Source organism: Sciurus vulgaris, assembly GCF_902686455.1.
Source record: "Sciurus vulgaris genome assembly, chromosome: 17".
NCBI classification, from domain to species: Eukaryota; Metazoa; Chordata; class Mammalia; order Rodentia; family Sciuridae; genus Sciurus; species Sciurus vulgaris.
Window position 1 is genome coordinate 23,347,951 of NC_136478.1, and position 21,143 is coordinate 23,369,093.

Consider the following 21,143-nt stretch of genomic DNA (forward strand, 5'->3'; position numbering starts at 1 on the left):
TTTATGAAAAAGAGATATGTTACAAAAGAAGTTTAGCTCTAGATAATCTGTATCACAACGTCCATTCTGATTCTTCTCCTATGGAAAGTAGGAAATCTGATTACTGTTAGTAATATGCTAATGACTAAGGTTTCCAGCACTAGATCTGCTTTCATTAGATCCAGCTCTGTGGCATATCTCACTTCTTGTTCAACAAATCCACATCAATATACACACTATGGTGCATCTCAATTAGTCAACATAAATACATTTAATCAGGTTCTGTAATAGTATGTCTAAGGGCAGCCAACTTAACTTGCTGAGTGAAATCTCAAATGTAGATGTATTTAACTTCAGTTTGGCTCTCAAACTTTCCGAATATCTAGTTTTTTCATTAAAAAATAAAAAAGCTGAGATGGGCTGCAGCATGATCCCAGCATCTCTGGAGGCTGAGGCAAGAGGACTGGAAATTTGAGGCTAGTTTGGGCAATTTAGCAAAACTGACCCTGTCTCAAAATAAAACTAAAAGGATTAGGGATGCAGCTGAGTGTTCCTAGATTTGGGGGTGGAGAGGGGCAGAAATGAAGTGTATTAGGTAAAGAGTTCACATTATGTCATCTCCTTACACACAAACACCCAGTTATGAAACCAGTATGGCATTCCATAGATATGTTTTCTTTTTGATTTTTTTTTAAATCACATTAATTTGTAAATCAAGACAACTTGTTATTCTGAAGTGCTGACACATTATTGGGTAAAACAATCTTTTCCAACAGTACTGGGGACGTATATTATGCCTTTGTCTTTGCTGAGGTGACTAGGACACATACAAGAATTTCTGGATGACATAAACATTCATTTGGAAGATACAAGGCAGCAATATTCAATAACAAGCTATTCCCTGCTTAAATGAGTTTACCTATTTCAAAAATAATTTCTACTTGTCTTCTTAGCATCCTCCCTACTACTGGTTCACCTGTTATCCAGATCGCACATAACCCCTGGAAAAGAATTAACAATAAAAAATCAGCTTGAAATGGGAAGGATTTTTCTCCCCATGCCTCTTTAACAGAGCACATAGCTTGAAGCTAATGCAGCTTTCTAGGCAGGAAGGAGAAGATCACTATGTAAATCATTATCCCTGACAAGTAAAGCCTCCAGTCAAAAGCAGAATGTATAGTTTGTTTATTTACCTCAGGCTATTTGTCTCCATGGGGTAGCTTTTTGAAAAGAAATGCTTGGAGCAGGTTGATACACACACACACACACACACACACACACACACACACACACACACTGTATTATACTAACGGGCCAGTCTCATCTCCCATTGGATTATCTGAAATTCCAGGTTGCAATTACTCACAGCACTCCTAATATCCATCTCTCCATTCCAACCCAGAAATCCCAAGTGTATGAGATGAAGTGACAAATTCATCTTGAATGAGCTGCTATTGGAAGAACTGTACCTCTTAAAAAGGGGTGAGGGTAGGTCACTATGAGAATCAGTTTTCACAAATGTAAGTAGTCCAATTCTGTCCTTCCAGTCCAACTGGAAATCATCAAAATCATTTTTTTCTGAATTTAAAAACTGGACATACCTATGAAATCTGTTTTTTTAACCTCTGCAGATGAGTCCAAAATTCTTTCCTAGAACCAGTGAGGAGTAGTTACCATTATGTGACCTGGGGAAGTAATTGAAATTTTCAGGGTTGTTGAAATGAGTTGGTAGAAAGATAGATGCCATTTAGAATAGTGCAAATTAGTGCCATGTATTGTTTAATTGACTCATGAGTAACTGTTACTATAGCTACTTGTAGTACTACAACTGTGGCTACTGCTTCTAGTAGCCCCACTAAAATCCCTGAATTTGTGTCTACAGATACTCCTTAGGAAAATAATATGGAAAAATTTTCTCAGCATCTATATTAAGAGACTGAGCTTGAAGAAGTGATGAAGTTCAAATAAAATTTCAGCCAAATGCGTTATCTTTTCTTTATACCATGATGCCTTCATAATTGCTTTCCATTCAACTTTTGGCAGATTGTGGGCACACAGTGATTATTAGTTGACATATCTGTAAAACATTTTTGTCCAAACTTATAAAACTACCTCCTACTGGTAGGTGCTAAATGAATGTATGTTCTCTTTTCTTCTAGCTAATTTCACAGCATTTCGAAAAACAGTCTACTCAGAAAAGTTATAGCATAAGCTATCTTAAGCCATGTGTTTCCAAGATACGAAGGGGATTCATATGACTTTTTTTTTTTTTTTTAATCTGAAAGAATGTTTAACTTATGTCCTTAAGTGACCTCGTGAACACAGTATGGACACGAGAAACATTGGGAAAGCTATATGCACATGGATGGTCTTTCTCAGGGTCCTTTAAAATCATAATCATTACCCAGCACATTGTGTCCAGTCTATCATTTAATTTTTCTAGTAAACCCAAAAGTTATATATTACCATCTCATATGCATAATGAGAAGTCAGCACATCTCAAGAAGCTAGGTAAACATTCCATGTAGCAGAGACAAACCCATATCTGTAGATCTCCTGCATCCATTTATCTGGCTCCAAATCCTTGCTTCCATCATGATGCTGTATCTGTAAAAGTTGTCTACAACTTTCATGATGATTTCAGGGTCCTTTTAATCTAAGAGTTTCTTCTTCCAGATTTTCATCTTCCTTTTTAGTAGTTCTAGACCACTAGACTGTGACACTCTGACAATATCAGTGATGCTGTGTGCTTCAGGCCCAGATTTACGTTACCTTAAACAAGTTAGTTCAATGTGCCTGAGGTTAGTTTTGTCATTTGTTAAGATTTTGTTCATTTTAAATTTGGGGTTAAATGAGAGAATATTTACAGATGACAAGTACATAGCAGTAGCTTCATATACTTTCCATACTTCATAGTAGTGTCTTTCATATATTTCACTCAGTAAATGATAGCTTCTTTTTATTACCCTTACACTACTGATTGTTGTTGATAATCAGATAATGTAAAAGTACCACTAATCATTGGAATTGTTGGTCTTCCATGGCTGGTCCTGTTTGCTAATGAAATTCTTGAACTTAACTAAAGTTGTCTGTACCGGACTCTTAGTTTCAACAACTCAGTTTCATTCCTAAACTCAAGTAGATGACTGGAAGAGGTAGAGACTGAGAATAGTAGTCTCCTCTTAGCTATGGTTTTACTTTCTGCAGTTATAGTTACCTGTCAGAAATTCTATAAATGAGCAATTTGTGAGTTTAAAATTGTGTATCATTTTGAGTAGTGAGATGAAAATCTCAGGCATCCCATTTTGACACACCATGTTTGTATGTATAAGAACTCCTTGGGCTGGGGTTGTAGTTCAGTGGTAAGAACGCTTGCCTTGCATTCATGAGACACTGCGTGTGTACAAATAAATAAAAATGAAAATTAAAGATAAGAAAAGAGAAAAAGAAATTTTAAAAAAAGAAATCCTAGTATGCATATGGTTTGGTACCATCTGTGGTTTCAGGCATCCATTGGAATATATTCCCTTAAGCTAAGAGGGGGACTTCTGTATCTTTTCCAAGTGACAGATAGTTTCTTTGTAGAGGTCCTTTGTTTCATGAGCTAAGTCCAAGTCACTAACCAGCTTTCTCACTAACACCAAACAGATGACAGCCAACCTTCATTTACTTACAAGGTTAAGAGTTTTGGCATATTATATAGAAAAAAAAAAGAAAGCGCTACCTTGAAGTCCATGACACATTCCATTGTATTTACAAACAAAATGACCTGGTTTAAGAGAGATGGTAGATTGGGAAGTCTCTGATACAAAGATATCTGGGTTAAAATTTGATTGTGACACCAACTAACAAGTGCCCTCGTGCAAGAATTATAATCTCTTTAAATCTCAGTTTATGCATATATCAAATGGGAAAAATGGCATCTAACCTGTAAAAATCTGATAAACCACTTTAATTGTTATTTATCATAGAAGGATACTTGTTTTAACATAATTTCAAACTTTCAGAATTCTTGCAAAAGTAATACAAGTATCTCCTGAAATATCATATATTTTAATTTCTTTTATCATTAGCTGTCTACCTATGAATATTATATTTTTCTCTTTGATCATTTGTAAGCAAGTTGAGAACATTTTGTTTGTCCACAAAATACTTCAATTTATTTCCTAACTGCAGGATAATTACCAATATCATGAAATTTAACAGTGGCACAATATTATTATTCTGTCCATAATACATATGAAATTTTGTCAGCTGTCCTAACATTGCTGTTTACAGACACTATATTTTTTGGGATACAGGTCAAGATGGCATACTGCATTTTTAATGTGTCTTTTTAATTTCTTTTGGTTAGAATAATTTCTCAGGTTTTCTTGAAATTGATATTTTTGAATTTGACAGGTCAGTTATTTTGTAGAATGTACTTCATTTTTTGCATCTTGTTTTTCCTTTGTGGGTACATACGTGTTCAGTTTTGGCAGAAATGTCTTTGGAAGCGAAGTTGTATCACATCACATGATATGATATCTCACTGTATCATATCACAAGGTGGATGACGTCACTTTGTTTCAATATGATGTTGCTAACATGCTAGTTAAGATGGCGCTGTCAAATATTTCCTCTGTAAAATGATTATATTTTGTTTTGTGGAGATACTACATGCCAATTTTATTCCTCAGCAGATTTTCATCCAACAGTTTCAGCATCAACTGGTGATTTTTTTTTAAAGTCCCCTCACACTTTATTTATTTATTTTATTAGTACTGGGGATTTAACTCAGGGGCACTTTACAATTGAGCCACATCTTCAGCCATTTTTACATTTTTATTTATTTATCTTTTTATTTTGAGACAAGTTCTCACTAATTTGCTTAGGTCCTTGCTAAGTTGTTGAGGCTAACCTTGGACTTGTGATCCTCCTGGCTCAACCTCTCAAGTTACTGGGATTACAGGCATGGGCCAGCACAACTGACTCTTTTATATTTATTACCTGGCATTCTGCTCTAAGAAAGCCAGTGATCATTTGACACCTGTTTTCTGGATGGAGAAAACTATTGCAGGGAACAGCAGTAACTGTGGGTTTATAAAGGTCAGTGCATAGACTTTAAGTGTTTAGATAAGCAACTGTTTTAAGGGGCACCTAATCAATCATTTTGATAGCATACATGACATATACAGACAGGGCCTCAAAGAAATATGCATCATATTTTCTTTCCAATGGGATGCCTTAATTTTACTGAAGATACTTTATTACAAGGCAGGAATATGGAATAATGTAAAAATGATTGATCTATCAACAAAGTGGTCTCCAAGAGACTCCAGGTTGTGATGGGTGAGATTAAACATTAGAATTGTGATCTTTTAAAATAAAAACTGCATTTTAAGAACAAAAACCCTAGAAAAGGAGATTATTCTTTAAAAAATACTCAAAGCTGTGGTCATGAAATATTTGTTTAAAAAGTCTTAACCTTATATGTGAATGAAATCAAAGTGAAGGTCAAACTACATGGTATTTCAAGATGTTTAAAATTGTGGACCTTACCAGGGATATAGTAAACTACCCTCATTACTATGTTTCAGTTCAATTTGTTTTTTAAAATTATTTCACCAATTAAATTGCCATGAAGTCATGGGAGTGTGTAAAGATTTGCCTGCTTCTTGGTGACTGTCTTATTTGTGGAATACCTTCACACTTCAGAATGAAAAGTTGTCTCAGCTTCAGAAAATAGTAATACTCTATGACTTTGTATATTCCCAAGGAAAATTTATTGCAATTTAGCATTCTTAAGTCACCTAGGAATATACTACTATGTATTTTGTTGTTGTTGTTGGGGTAGTGGGGATTGAACTCAGGGTAGCATAACCCCTGAGCCACATCCCCAACCATTTTTATTTTTTTTATTTTGAGAGAGGATCTAAGTTGGTTAGGGCCTCCTTAAGGCTGGCTTTGAACTTGAGATCCTCTTGCCTCAGCTCTGTGAACCACTGAGACTGTAGACGTGTGCATCTGTGCCCTTCTACTAACACTCTTTAAAAACGACAGCACATGTGTTTGTTCACCTGTATGGAGCTTGGAAAGAATCCTTGAGTGCATTCTTCAAGGAAAGTAGGATTTGCCCTTGTATGCAGTGCTTGCGGCTGCCTGCAGTGGCCGCTAGAGGACCGTGCTGTTCTTTAGAAGACTCACGTGATCCTTCCATCCCAGGTTCAACCTCAGCCCCAGTGTTGTTATTTTTATTTCTGCTGCCGGGGGATTGGGTTGGATGATCTGTCAGGTCTCTTCTAGCTCAGATATTCTAAGGGAATAAATAGAAAAGGCACGAGTAAACATTTCCACAGGCCTTGAGTTTTGATGAATTTATCTGCAAGGATGGATTAGGTTTATTCTTCTTTGTCTTGAGGCGAAGGAGACATATGTCTTTAAAGCTGCCTAGTCGGACTGTCTTTTCAGCATGATTTAAAAACACAGGAAATTTTCACATAAAATTAGGATCATTCTGAGCCATCTGAAGATTTCATAAATTCTTGTTGGAGGCTAAGTTGGTAAGAAGGCCAAGGGCGAATGGATGATATCTACTGAGCTGGGCAGGTGAGATGAGAGATGGTGAGGTTGAAAGCAAGTTTCCCTCTAGTTTTTAAAAGATACTTATCAATTTGGTGGAACAATAATAAGAAAATGTATTATTATATATGTCTTCATTCACCCTGTCTGCGTAATAAAATGTTCCGATCCCATTCATCTGAGTAAAGAATGACACATGTCAAAAGATAAACACCTGTTCCCAGAGCAAGCCTTTCTATGCCCTTGGAATATGAAGATTAGACGATCTTTTGTGGAAAACAGGTATTACTTTCAATAGCTTCTAAGCAATTTGTTTTGTGTTGTTTTCTTTTCTTCTTTATTACCGCTTTAGGTAGGTTCAGTGTTGGGATATTTTTTATCATCTTCTGTCACAAGAAATGTTTTCCATGTCTCACAGGACAGAATGGGGTTTTTATATGTACAGGAGGCCTCTTCCTTTCTTAATAAAACTTTACCCTGGCTACCTTGACCAGGAATGAGGGGAGCTAGCATGATTTCACATATATAATCAACTTGTTTGAAACTTGGTTCATTTTTTTTTACCTCCTTGAGAGCTCAAGTTAACCTTCAGATAGATACATTTGCCAAAACTATTGTAGAGACACCTGAGTGTGATTGTAGAAGGAAATAGAAGCAGGGGTGGGGTATGTTGCTGCTTTTCCCACCAGATAATTCTAATGCAAGGAGCAAAATTGTTGACAGGGAATGGAAAAACAAGAACTGAGAAAATGCCCCTGCAGTGATCCTAAAGTTCAGTCTGCACCAGAGTCACAAGGAAGGCTGGTTGAAGCACAGAGTCCCTGCTCTCACTTTCTGATTTCTTACTTCTGGCAGGTGTTCACATGATGCTGATGATGTGTGTCTGGAGACCACACTCTTCCTATCAGTGCTCAAACAGATCCCTCAAGAAAGATTCATGTGGGTGTCTTGTCTACAGTGGAGAGACCATTGCCCTGGGGTCATAAAGCTTTTTATCTTCCATCAGTCATTCAACAAACTTTCCTTGGCCTGTAGCAGGTAGATGGTCTGCTATTCTTTTTTGATTCAGAGATTAATAAGGTACAGTCCTTGTAGTTAAGGAAACTTATAGTCGATTTGAGAGACAGTCCAGGAAATCTTCAATCTCAGTATGGAGCACTGAACAGTAGGATGGTAATAGTGGTCACTGCGAACACATGTGGGATCAGTTTATGATGCTTTTTGCACCTGAGACCTGCAGGCAAGGTAGGCTGCTTGGAAGAAGAAACTAAAATGAATTCTGACTGACATGTAGGATTTATTGCACTGGGGGGCAATATAATAAATGGGAGTGATTAGTATTAGAATGAGAGTGCAAAGTAAAAATAGCAAAGAGTTTATAAAAAGCAGAACATGGAAACCACAGAAGCATATGCTTTCCTTGTAATTTCATTCCTACCTACTTCCCAGTCAAGAGATGTTTTACCTGGTATTTTGGGGGGTTTCACTTTGTTATGTATGTGATGGTAGGGAAGAGTCTGACTTTGAAGGTTTTAACTAAGGAGTAACAAAATTAGATCTCTTTTATGATTAATTATGATACATTCTTTTTGTGGAACACCATGAAGCTGTGAAAAAGCAGAGTCAGTGCTACATATGTTATGGACTGGTCTCCAAAGCAAGATATAGCAGAGTATTTATGGAATTATTTCATTTGTGTTAAAGAAGGAGAGGAGTAGTATACTCGTGCATACTTGTGTGTACATAGACTATTTCTTGGGGTATGGAAACATGTACATGTACAGACACTCATAAAATAGAACTGGATGACAGTAGTTTCCCAGAATAGAAAAACTGGAGGGCAGCGATTTGCATTGAGAAGGACATTTTTTTGCTTTGTATGCCTCTTGCTTTTTTATTATTTTACATGCACATATTTTATTTTTTTCTTGTGCATATTTACTGCTCCTATTACTCCTCCTCCTATGACTATTATAAATAATTTAAGAATAAAAAGTTTAATATTATAAATGTAAGAAATGGATTTCAGGAGGAAAGGCTACGAGAGGAAGAGCAGGTGTCTCTTAGCTACCTCCTTGAGTAATGACTAAAGGTAGAAATATGGTGGAGAGGATACACAGAAGGAAAGTGATCTAAAAGAATTACACATCTGAGATGTTTTCTGGAGTTGCTTTGTCCATAGAAAAATGTATCTTCAAACATAGTATATGCACATTTTAAAAGTGTGTATTTGACACCAGAAGGTAAGCTAAGCAAAGACAGGGAATTTAGTTTTCTTATTCACTGCTATGTCCATAGCACCTCCTAGGTAGGTATTTAGTATGTATTGTTCAATGAATGAATCCCAGAACTCTGGTTCCTTGCTGCTGTTGAATTTTTATTCTCTACATATCAGAGGCATTTTTCTTCCTAGTCTTTGTATATATTCAAAAATGGGATATATTCCCTTTTATTTCATTTCCTGTAAAGAGCACACAACATGCCTACACACAGAGAGAGGCTTAGTATATACTTTACTGAAAGCATGCAATTGTAGGGATACTTTCAATGCATTGCTTGGCCCACAGGCAAAAACACCCAAAGCATTAGGTGCCCTACTGTCCCTGAGGACAGCATGTTTCTCCAAAGCAGTACCTCAGTTTTGGGATGGATGGTTTTTGGAATCAAATTACATCATTGCCACCTTTTCTCCAAATCTCTCTGGATGGGCTGGAGAGAGGTGGTATTTTATAGCCCCAATTTCATCTACAAAAGAGAGTTGCTAAGCTCAATACTTATAGATATGAGTAATGGGCGAGAGACATAAAGGAGAAAGTCAGAGTGATGGAGCACCATCTTGAATGGCTCCCAAGTTTCCTGACTCATGTGGGCGAAGGGGCTCCAGCATGACCTTTGTTTCTAACTTGTGTTGTTTTAGATAATACTCTAATTCTCTCGGAAACCTTATTTTCCTCACCTGTAGAACAGATGACAATATATCCTCCATCTGCCTCCAAATGTTGTTTTAAGTACCATGTAATGTGAAATATGTGCACGCATTTTGTAAGCTGCGGAATTTAAGTCAAGTGATTGCTCGCCTAAGCCGACTCTTTTATGCATTTGCATGAAGTGTAAAGAGCAACGAGAAGGTTATGATCACTTACCTTCCTGCTACCTTTGGATTCTGTGGGGAAATGAGAGCAGAAGTTTACAGAAAGAAAAATCTGTACTACAGACGGAGCACGCCAAAGTGCCTTGCGCTCTGCCTGGCAGATGGTAGCACCTTAATAGATGTGAGTTTCCTTCCCTTCCGCCCCTGCTTACCCAAAATGACTTTGAGATGCTAACTCTGGCAGTTTGGAGAAAATTGGATTCCTAAACTTATCAAGATGGTTTAGGGTGCACATGTAGGATTTATATCTGACTATTGCCAGTAAAGACCCTAGAGTCACAGAGGTGAGAAGTCACATCCTATCTCTAGGAGTCTTCAACTAATACACATTCTTTGACTGATGCTATCAGCTATTTTTACCTATAAAATGGGAATACCTTCTGGTTTTTAAGGAAGATAAGAGAATTTGAGGTAACAAATATTAGGGCCTGTTAAAAGATCATAAAGGATGCAAACCAATAGGTAAATTGGTAAAAAGAATAATTGTTAGCAAGTAATATAACCTGGTTTATTGGCCCTTTTCCTAATCTGGTATACTAGCTAATGACAATATCAATTTGTTAAGAACCTAACAATTACTATTGCACTATGCTACATACTATATTACCCATCAATTCTTTGTTTCCCTATCTATAAAATAGGAGAAATAATAGTACCTTTCAGTTAATCTTTTAATTTAAAGCGTTTGTATGCACCACTCATGGTTAAAAATCCAGTAAATGGAGAGACACTGAATAGATCTAATCTTGTCCATCTCTGGAGACATAGCTGGGTCCTAACTTACATGTAACACTTATTTTTGGAAGTGTATTAAAAGAAAAGGTAGAAGCCTGCATTCTGATTTCTCTCAAAGATAAAATTCATTGCCTTGGACAGACCCTATAATATCTTAGAATCCTAACTTTTAACACAGATAGCAAATAAAATTGTACCCTTAGCACAATCTCAGTGGTTAGAGAAAGGGCTTAATTAATGTTTATAGAATGCTTATTTGTTGAAACAGAACACAAAAGAAAGAATAGAAACAAGCACATGTTTTTCATTCCCTGGGCTCTAATGCAATTCAGTACAGTTAATTTATTTCATCGCCTCCCTGATCAATCATAGGAGCTAAGGACAGCAGTCTGAGCACACTACTGATTTGCAGCTACAGGAACTGTGGCTCTGGCTACATAAGCAAATACCTGGGAAAAAAAATGTTCCATGAGATTTGAGATAGAGCTGCACACTGGTTTTATCTCTGAACGTGTATATTGCTCTCCCAGGGCCTAGATGTTCTGCTTTCTCTAGGGCAACAAGTTGCAGTTACAGTGAATCTCAGTACAACCTCACACCTTGGGAGTCCATAATTCCATCAAAGATGACTGCCCAAACTCGAATATCAGCACTTTGCCACTAATAATCCTCCATGTGTGGGAAAACTCATTTTAATCAATCATGATATCGATTTATCTGGAATATTTTGAATCATCCTTTTCATCTAAAAATAACAATGGATCAGGAGCACATAACCATGCTTGCTAAAGACACAGATGTGTGAAATAATAGTTTCTGCATCCCTTTTATTTTTCTGCCACCTTTTTTATCTTTCTCCGTCTGATTTTAGATGTTAGAACTAGTCTCTAAGCCAGTTCCTTCCCAAGGGTGGCAGAAGTCCCCAGTTCCTTACAAGTCTCACATAATCAAAGGAATTTTCTGTCTCTGAGCCCAAATACAGACCAAAGAAAAATTGCTAGCTCTCTCCAAGTCTTATCTGTACCTCGACCCTTTCATTCTATTTCTTGCCAAAAAAGCTAGTTCGTCTTGGAATGAAATTATATTGATGTAATGATCTCTTGTGTGTGAATATTACTAACCTCAGCAGTTTTCTTTATGTCCCCACTTAGCCTAAGATTGGGATTTCCTGGATATCATTTCACAATTGAAAGGAGTTTGAGCCACAGAGTTAAAAAATTACCAGCAAATAGTTGGCCAGCAGCCTTTACATTTTACTTGGATTAATAACAACAACAACAAAAAAATCATTTTAAAAACTTGCCGTCCAACTGTGTTATAATAAACTTGTTTTTACCTGTAATTCTCTTTTTTCATGATTATTTAGTAGAGGATACTGCCTCGTCAACACGCCCAGTTCTGTTTGTTTTGGTTTGTGTTGTTGTTGTTTTGGTATTTATAACTCATGAAGACTGCCCCTGGGAAAAGGCTGGCATTGGGACCAACTGCTGCATGCTATCAGGGATGGCTTTTATACTGTTACTACAAAAATGCTTACAATTAAAATGCAGGGCTTGGTTTAAAGAGCACCTGTTTAATCAAGGATAGAAAGTTGTATTTTGTATATGCCACTAGGTGAATAGCTGACTTGCATACCAATTCTCACCCTGACTATGGCTCAGCTCTTTCTTACCTTAGATGATCACTTTTTTTGTAGGAACGCAGGGTTAAAAGTTTAGGACAGATCTTTGCATATGGAGGGTACTTTGCTTTTCTTGAGTAATAATTTATTTTGTTAAAATATTCCATCGCTGGGCATGGCGGTGCATGCCTACAATCTCAGAGGCTCCGGAGGCTGAGGCAGGAGGATCAAGAGTTCAAAGCCAGCCTTAGCAAAAGCAAGGTACTAAACAACTCAGTGAGGCCTGTCTCTAAATAAAATATAAAATAGGACTGGGGTTGTGGATCAGTGGTTGACTGCCCCAGAGTTCAATCCCTAGTACCTACCCTCTTGAAAATAAAATAAAATACAACCTATCTTTAAGTTTACCTTTGGCTTTAAAAAATAATATTCTACAGTACAAAAATGCAGATCGATGAAGGACAGAAAATGGCAATGTCCTGACTATTCTGAGTGTTGAAATAACAGGACCATTTTGCTAAATGAACAGTCTTGTTCTCTGAGAATAAATGTAAATTGATCACAGCCTGGTTTCTTAATTCTATGAAGCCATAGAGGTTTGGGTCATTTACTGACAATATAAACTTAGGAAATTTACTAACCCAGACTTTTCCTATTTGGAAAATTATGAAAATGATATTATATACCTCATAGGGTTATTGAGAAAATTAAATGAAGCAATTCGTATCAAGTGCCTGAAACACAGTCAACACTTAGCAAATGCTGACTATTACTGTTAGTGTTAACATCCAAACAAAACTGTATGGATGAATAACTTTCAGAGACTGTTTTTACTATAATCTGAGTTCTGGAAAAATCATGTTTTTGACATCATAGTGTAATAAGAGAAGTAAAAGACTGGAATCAAACAGAGATACATTTAAATTTCAGCTCCCCTGTTTGCAATTTAAGCTTCAGTTTTCTTCCCAACCAAGTGGAAGTTCAAATGCTTATCTCTAAAGGATATTTTAAAGAATAAGTAACAATGCTGTCTCCAAATTATGTGCCCCATGGTGAAAGCCCAGGCATTTTCAACCTTTTAAGCTTTCTTCTTTAAACTTACTCTGATGAATTAGCATCAGAAAGTAGATTAATACACTGAAAACACCTTCTTCCTCTTTTGTAACATATTTGTATTTGATTTCCTAGGAGTTGGAAGAGATAGTTGTTTGAAAGTCCAAACTTAGGTCATTATTTCTCATTTTTAAATTATGGTAGTTAATAATACAGTTCTGCCAGCCCACCCGAGAAATAGATCTGAAGAGTCAGTCACAGAGGAGTTAAAAGATCACATGAAAATGCTGAAGACAAGTTTACAATATTCAGTATCTTTAAAAAAATAATTAATTTTCTTGCTACCAGCTATAATCACTGAGCAACATCCCCACGCCATTTTACTTTTTATTTTGAGACAAGGTCTCACTGAGTTGCTTAGAGCCTTGCTAAATTGTTGAGGCTGATCTTGAGCCTTCTGACTTGACTCAGTCTCCGGAGCCTTTTGAATTACAGGCATGAACCACCCTGCCAGGCCAATATTCCATATCTTAATGCTTCTTCTTGATCTTTGAAAAAGTAAATGGCCTTCCCAGGCAAAAGCACTCAAAGTGTGCTTGAAAGCTGTTTCACAACCCCTGGCTCAGAGAATCCTTGATTAAGCTAGAGGATTCCCCACATTATCAGTCCTGACCTTCTAACCTGCCTGGACCCATATAATATACCACCTCTGCTCTACATAATCACCTCCAGACCCTGTTGCTCTGATGACTCAGGTTGGACACATCTCGAGTTCTTACTCAGATTCTATTCTCATAATCTCAGAGATGGCTCAGTCCACACTTGCATCAAATCCCTAAAGCACATTTTCTTTGTTTTTAATCTACTGTATGCACATAATGGGCAAGTACACCTGTTTCAAGGTGAATGGAGAGAGTAAAAAGTTATGGAGTTGGTTTTTAACCATCAGTCAAATACAATTGGAGATCACTTACCTGGAAGTTGCTCAGTGGATTCAAATATCAAAAAAGCAAATAAGGATGAGATAATTGGATAGTTTTAACATACTGAGTTAGTCATCTTTTTTTCATTGCTGAGACCCAAAGACCTGATAAGAACAACTTTAAGAAGGAAAGGTTTATTTGGGGGCTCATGGTTGTAGAGGTGTCAGTTCATAGACGGCTGACTCAATTCCTCAGGGCCTGAGGCAAGGCAGAACATCATGGTAAAAGAGTGTTGTGGAAGAAAGTGGCTCAGGGCATTGTGTCTGGGAAGAGAAAGATAGACTCCACTCACCATGGATAAAATACATAACCCAAAGGCAAGCCCCCAATAACCCACTTCCTCCATCCAAACCCTACCTGTCTAGAGTTACCACTTAGTTAATCCTTATCAGGGGATTAACACATTGATTATGTTAATGATCTCATAACACAATTCTTTCACCTCTAAACCTTCTTGCATTATCTTATACATGAACTTTTGGGGGACGTGTCACATTTAAATCATAACACCTACTCATGATGTTGCTGTGGGTTTTCTGTTCAATATAGTCATTCCTCAGTATCCTGAAGATTTGGTTCAGGAAATCCTGCAGATACCAAAATCTGTAGATGAACTCAAGTCCCTCTTATAATATAGTGCAGTATTTCCATATAATCTATGTACATCCTTCCATTTACCTTCAATGATCTCTAAATTGCTTGTAATTAATACATATCATAAAATAAATTCTAAGTAGTTACTATCCTGATGTGTTTAGGGAATGATGGCAAGAAAACAGTCTCCTCATGTTCTTCACAAATGCAGTATTTTAAATGAATATTTTCTGTGGTTGGTTTAATCTATGTATGTGGAACCCACAGATATAAAAGGTCTATTATACTTCTTTATTATTTAGCTCTTCATTATTGAGATGAGGTAGTTGCTATACATTGAATAGATGTTACATGTGGAGATTTTTAAGACATTCAAACATCAGATAATGCAAAAGATGAGAAAACTCACTGAAAGTCAGAAAATCTTTCTTGTATTTATTGCCTTAATATTTTCTCCTAAAGGAAATAAACCAACTTCCTTTGATGGTTCTACTTCAAGGGTCTAAATCCGAACCATCCAGTGGAACATTCTGTGATGTTCTTTATACACATGCTGTTCTATACACATGCTTTTCAAAATGGTAGTGAATAGTCACTTGTATCTACTGAATATTTAAAATGTAGAACATGTGCATGAGTAATTGAATGTTCAATTGTATCTTAATTTTAATTTATATAAATTTGGAAATATGTGGCCAATGGTCACAGAATTGATCAGTGTAAGTCTAGAATGTCTCTTAGCTTTGTTAGAGCTATTTCACTCCCAAGTAGTATTTCAGATTATTCTTGTAAAGGGACTGCAGTCTTGCCTTTCAGAGGGAATACAGCAGAGTTTTCACATTTGAAAAAAAGACTCATTCTTGAAGAGGTTAAACAAGATGTGAGGGCTTACCCTAACATGTATCAATATTTATTGTAAAGGGAATGTACATCATAGTAACCAAGTAAACAATAAACTTGGATTGAAGAGACCATGTGTACCCAGAAATTTCACATGGCAACCATAGGACTATAAGTCAGTAAGGAAAGACTAATTGATAAATAGCTCATGGACAATTTGTCATCCATGTGGAAAAAGTAATTCCTATTTCACACCATAACACAAAAAAATCAACTTCAGATGAATAAAGGCCTGAAGCATAAAAGGTATACATCTTTAAAAGGCATTTGTAAAAAATCTCTTTATGTACTTTTGCTAGGGGAGCAATTGTTAAGCAACAAACAATGTAAAACTTACAGGGAAAAATGAATAATTTTTACTCCATTAAATTTAAGAACTTTGATTCATCCAAAGTCATGATAAGATAAAGATCATGAATGAAAAAAAGAATAGATCTTTGCCACATAGAACTGACAAAGAATTTTCACTAGAGTACATAAAAACAGTTGAAATTAATAAGTAAAGGGCAAAAATAATCAAAAGATTAGTAGAAGGAAACATTGTAGTACTCTTACAAATATGAAAAATACTCCCTAATTATTATGTGTTGTGGAATAGATGGTTGGTACCCTTACAAAGTCTTATGTTGAAGTCCCAGCCCTCAATGTGATGCTATGAATAGGTGGGGCCTTTGGCAGATGATCTCATTCGGATGAGATCATGATAGTGGAGCATGTATGATGGGATTAATGACCTTATCAAAAGAAGAGGAGACCCAAGAGCTTCCTCTCTGCCATGTGGAGACATGGTAAGATGAACATGGTCTGCAAGCCAGAGAGAGCCCTCACCATGCTGGGCCGATCTGGACTTCCCAGCCTCCAGTATTGTATGAAATAAATATCTGTTGCTTAAACTATCCTATCTATGGTATTTTGTTTTTAGCAACCTAATCGACTAAGAGACTATACAAATTAAAATTGAAGTCGAGTAGTATTTTGTACTCAATAAATTGTAAAAATTAAAAGTTGGACAATATGCAGTGATGAGAATGTACAGCAAAGTGAATTCTTATACTTGTTCAGTGTGTGCAAACTCATTCTGTAAGACAACTTCCATTATCTTGGAAGATAGTAAAATGGAAAGACGGAGTGTATCTATCACCCAGCAATTTCCTTCTGAGTTAAATGCTCTAGGAACTTAGATTTAGGTCCTAGAGTTCAAGTAAAAGATACTAGTCAACATTGTTCATAATGGTTTCAAAAACCAAAAGCCTATAAATAATCCAAAATTCCATCTAATGTAGAATAGATAGATCTGGTTTTATCTTACCAAAATTTGGATAAAATGATAAAGCCATAACTTTTAAGTATCAGCAAGAACAAATCTCAAAAATAGAGTTGAACAGAAAGCGGTTTACTAAAGTATATATGAAGTTGAACTCTAAAGAAAGAAAGCATAGGCATTTTTAAATGCAAAATTGAGGGTGTGGGTTACCTTTACTAGTGAGAGACTAAGATTCTATAGTATAGAATTGTATTCGAGATTTCAAATAACAGATTTGTTTTATTTTTTATCTGACTGATTAATCCATGAATGCTCCTTATAGATTATTCTTTAACTTCACATTTGTTTTCTGTATATTTACATGTATAAAATTTATTTCCCAATGAAAATGAACATAAAAAACATAAGAAACATGATTATGACAGCATATAAATTGCCTTATAAATATGATTTAAATATTTTAAAATATGCAACATATTATTCTTAACTAATATAGGTACAATAGAAAACCAGAATTTACTCCTCTTCATTTATTGTGTGTTGGTACAGATTGACCAATATCTATTCTCTCCCTTTTAAAAGAGAGGATTTTAAAAATTGTCCTCACTACAAAGAAATGATAAGTATGTCATGGATATGTTAATGAGGGATTAACAGTCAGTGATTGAGTGAGGGAGGAGAGAGAGAAGGAAGAAGAAAAGGAGGAATTTACAAAGAATTTTTATGTTCTTGTTAACTAAAAATACCTTAATAGTTTTCTAACTCCAAATTATAATCTGAGCTTCTTAATTTAAAACATTACTTCCCAATTCCTGGATGCGCAGGGAATTACTGTTCATCTGACATTCTTCATGTGCTATAAAATTTCACGTGTGCTACAAATTTTTTTCTCATTTTCATTTCTGTCCCAACACATACAAACACATGTAACCAAACATACTTTTCAAGATTCAGCTCAGAAAATATGAATTTTGAATGCTGGCTTGTTGTCCTTTACTTGTCATGAAGAATGAATGAATTATTCTGTGTTTCTATTACATTTAGAGAGAGATTAATTCTCTGCAGTGTTCTGGAGGCCTTTCTCTAGATCAACTCATAGATAGTGAATGTAGAAATCTATATTCAACTTTAGATTTCTACCAGTAGCCCAAAGAGTAGCCCATGGAACTAAGAAATATATATTGAGAAATATAGATTGAAAACAGCCAGACAATACATTTGTTATGATTACAAGAATATGATCAGACCAACTTCATTAATAAAGAGAATATCATTGATAATTGTTATATGTTAAAATAACCGTAATGGATGCAGTAGTATTGATTACCAATTGTATTCATTATTAGAGAAACTTCAGGCTGTCCAGATTCACTGTGAGGTTGTACAGTGATTTTAAATGACTTCAGATCTTATTGGTTCTGTTGCCAAAGGCACGAGATATTACAGCTAAGCTGACCCCTTCTAAACTCTCTACGTGGACCTGGAGGTCTTCTAAATCCTTTAAAAATATCATTTCCCTTAATTTTTGGAAGAGCTAATACAGTTAACCCTACTTACTGTATAGTTGAGGAACAGAGCAACAGAGAAATGAGGTAATTTGTTCAAGGTCACTTAATTGATAAATTGTAGAAAGTGGCTTCAAATCCAGAGCTTCCCAAATATATATACATATATTTGTTGTTGTTGTTCTTACATATTTTACATCTGAATGAAGAATAGGTCTGCACTGTATAATAAATATCTGACATTCTATTTTAACAAAAAAGCTTTCATAATGCTAACCTTGCACCAGATAATGTTCTAAACCAGGATTCTTGGAATTGACAAAATCTAGGATCATTTAGATGGTAACTGTAATTGGATCTATGGGTACTGTACACAGTGTTGTAGCTGTTCAACTCAGAGGTAAACGAAAGAAATATGAATGAATGGGAGTAGATGAGTTCCAATAAATCTTTATTCACAAAGTAGGATTGACCATTATTGGCTTGGGTTGTAAATCGAGAACCCCAGTTTTAAGGGTTTATGAATTCTCCCATCATTCTACCAACTAAAGAGGAGCATTACTATGGTATTCAGAAAATACATCAGTTATGCTCATGAGGACAATCAGGTGAACAGAGCTGATTAGTCCAGAGTTATTGGGTAAACTACAGAACAAGGTGCAAAGGCAGAAAGACTGTTCTTCACCGTTTAGGTGGTACTGCATTTTGACACGGGAATGTTGAGTTTTCGTTTCAAGTACCATATTCTGAATCTCTGAATTTGTGATAGTGGAATTGACTCATTACCTCACCAGCCCCAGAGACACCTCCTTGGTTCCCTGCATGAAATGCTCATGCCAGAGTACATGTGTGCCCTTCTGGACATATATCCCTGCTACTGCCTTCCAGGTAGAGTCATGAGTGTGCTTTCCTCCACTTCCTGAGTGATGCGGTGCCTCCTTATGGAACCCCGATTGCCTTCTGCTGCCTCCTGATCCTCTCCTTTCTCCTACTTTTCATTTCCTGGTTTTCTGATGGTCTCTGATTGGAATAGATCCTATGTAGCAATCAAAGTAAAATTCTTTTAATTTTTAAAAGAAGAAATCACATTTCTATATGCTAGAATTTCAACAAGGTCGGCGACCAGTAGAGTCAATTACTCTACCCCGAAGTTAGACTAGGCAAAATTCACCTGTTTGTCCAGCTGGTATCACAGTATCTGTCAGAAATTGGATGTTGAATAAATATTTGGGGTGTACATTCGTGGCTGAGTATCATCTCTTTGTTGATGGTTCAAAAGCATTTCTTAAGTCATGGAAGTATTTATTGATTAGAACCTGAGGATAAAATAAAAACAAAAGTACAAGCAAAATCAGAGTCATCCATTGCACTATATTCTGTTTGGGATTTGGGTTGGCACAAAGGGATATTTCCCCTCGTTTTTATTCTGATTGTTTGATAGATGCTCTTAGAAATGTTGGGTTTGTAAGAATGTTTAGGTTAATCCTGAACCAGTGAGATAAAGTGCCTTGGTCAACCAGTGATGTCTGATGGTAAAGTGTAGGCACCCATGCAAAGTACCTGTTGATCTTTATGAAGAATTTATGTTTTTCTGCAAATAAAGGTTTTTATTTTACTAATTAATGGGAGAAGTTTAATTCATTGACTAATTCTGTCTGGAACCGGGCCTTACAAATATTTCTCAAGTACACTTTCACTTTGTTCATGCTACTTTATCCAAAAAGGATAAAGAGAGCCTATTATCCCAATTCCAGATGTCCTGTATGATGCCTTTTCTTTAATATCTAATATGTGTGTTGTCAGTATCTGAGATTTATTGCAGTGCCTACCTTCCTAAAGACACTTACTTCTGGTCCATTGTTTCTGGCTCTGGCTTTGGGCTGAGATTCTTTATTTCTCTCTGCTATTTTTTTTTTTTTTTTCAGTCTAGAAGCAAATTGCTTTTCAAAAGTTTAAAGAGAAACTAGAGCAGCTTTGGATGGGTTAGAAATGGGAAAAATGGCTCATTTCATGAATAAATATTTGCCTGCAGTTCTCTACTTTGCAGACTCAAACAGGGATTAAAAGGTAAAGATTGGCAGGAGGGAGTAAGGAGGCTTTTAGGCAAAAGCAGCATGTGTGTTACAGCTCCATACACAGAGAATGCAATTTCTGCTTTGTTACAAGTGAAATCGGTTATAAGTAGCCCTTTGTAGGTGCTGCTAAAGAGGGGCAATCTAGTGGGAAAAGCTCAGGCTTTGAACTAAAAATATCTAAATTTGGATCACTTACTTCCAAGAGTGGGGAGTTTTTGTATGTGGCTTAATGTTTCAGCATATCAGTTTCCCCATCTGTAAAATGGGGACCAATGCATGCAAAGTACTATGTCCAGGACTTGGCATGCAATAAATGATCAGTATTAGGGTTTGTTTCTCACAAGTTTATCTAAAGGGGTGGGGAGAGGAATTTGATAGGGTGTGACTAATTTCAAGCAAATCAGAACTGTTCCATTTCAGAAGATTATTTGAAGCAGACATCTCTGAGCATTTTATTTGAATAAATATGTTTGCCACACAAAAATACAATCCTACCTCCAATTCCACCATCAGTACCACCAAAGTAATGGAAGAAGCATCAAAAGCAAAATCATCAATGGGAAGCTTCCCTTAGTATGTATAATCAGGGAAGAAAGGCTAGTCTTTTTACTAAAAGGCCCAGAAAAGCAGGGTTTCTGCAGAAAGACATTTACATGTGCACACAAATATACACACATTTGTGTCGAATACAATGAGAACACTGTATCTCAGCTCTGTTAGAC

General features: G+C 36.2%; 1 protein-coding gene and 1 pseudogene across 8 annotated transcripts in view; one reads left to right on the plus strand and one right to left on the minus strand.

Moving 5' to 3' along the window:
- The window catches only part of CDH8 (cadherin 8), a 350,895-nt gene that overhangs the window by 34,482 nt on the left and 295,270 nt on the right, over positions 1–21,143 (plus strand). The gene's annotated exons all lie outside the window — the stretch shown is intronic.
- LOC306648173 (small ribosomal subunit protein uS5-like) overlaps positions 1–21,143 on the minus strand; it is a 39,154-nt pseudogene continuing 18,011 nt past the window's right edge. Inside the window, exon 2 of the transcript XR_013766941.1 lies at positions 1–21,143. This exon is cut by the window's right edge and continues 6,916 nt beyond it. The product of XR_013766941.1 is annotated as a small ribosomal subunit protein uS5-like (transcript).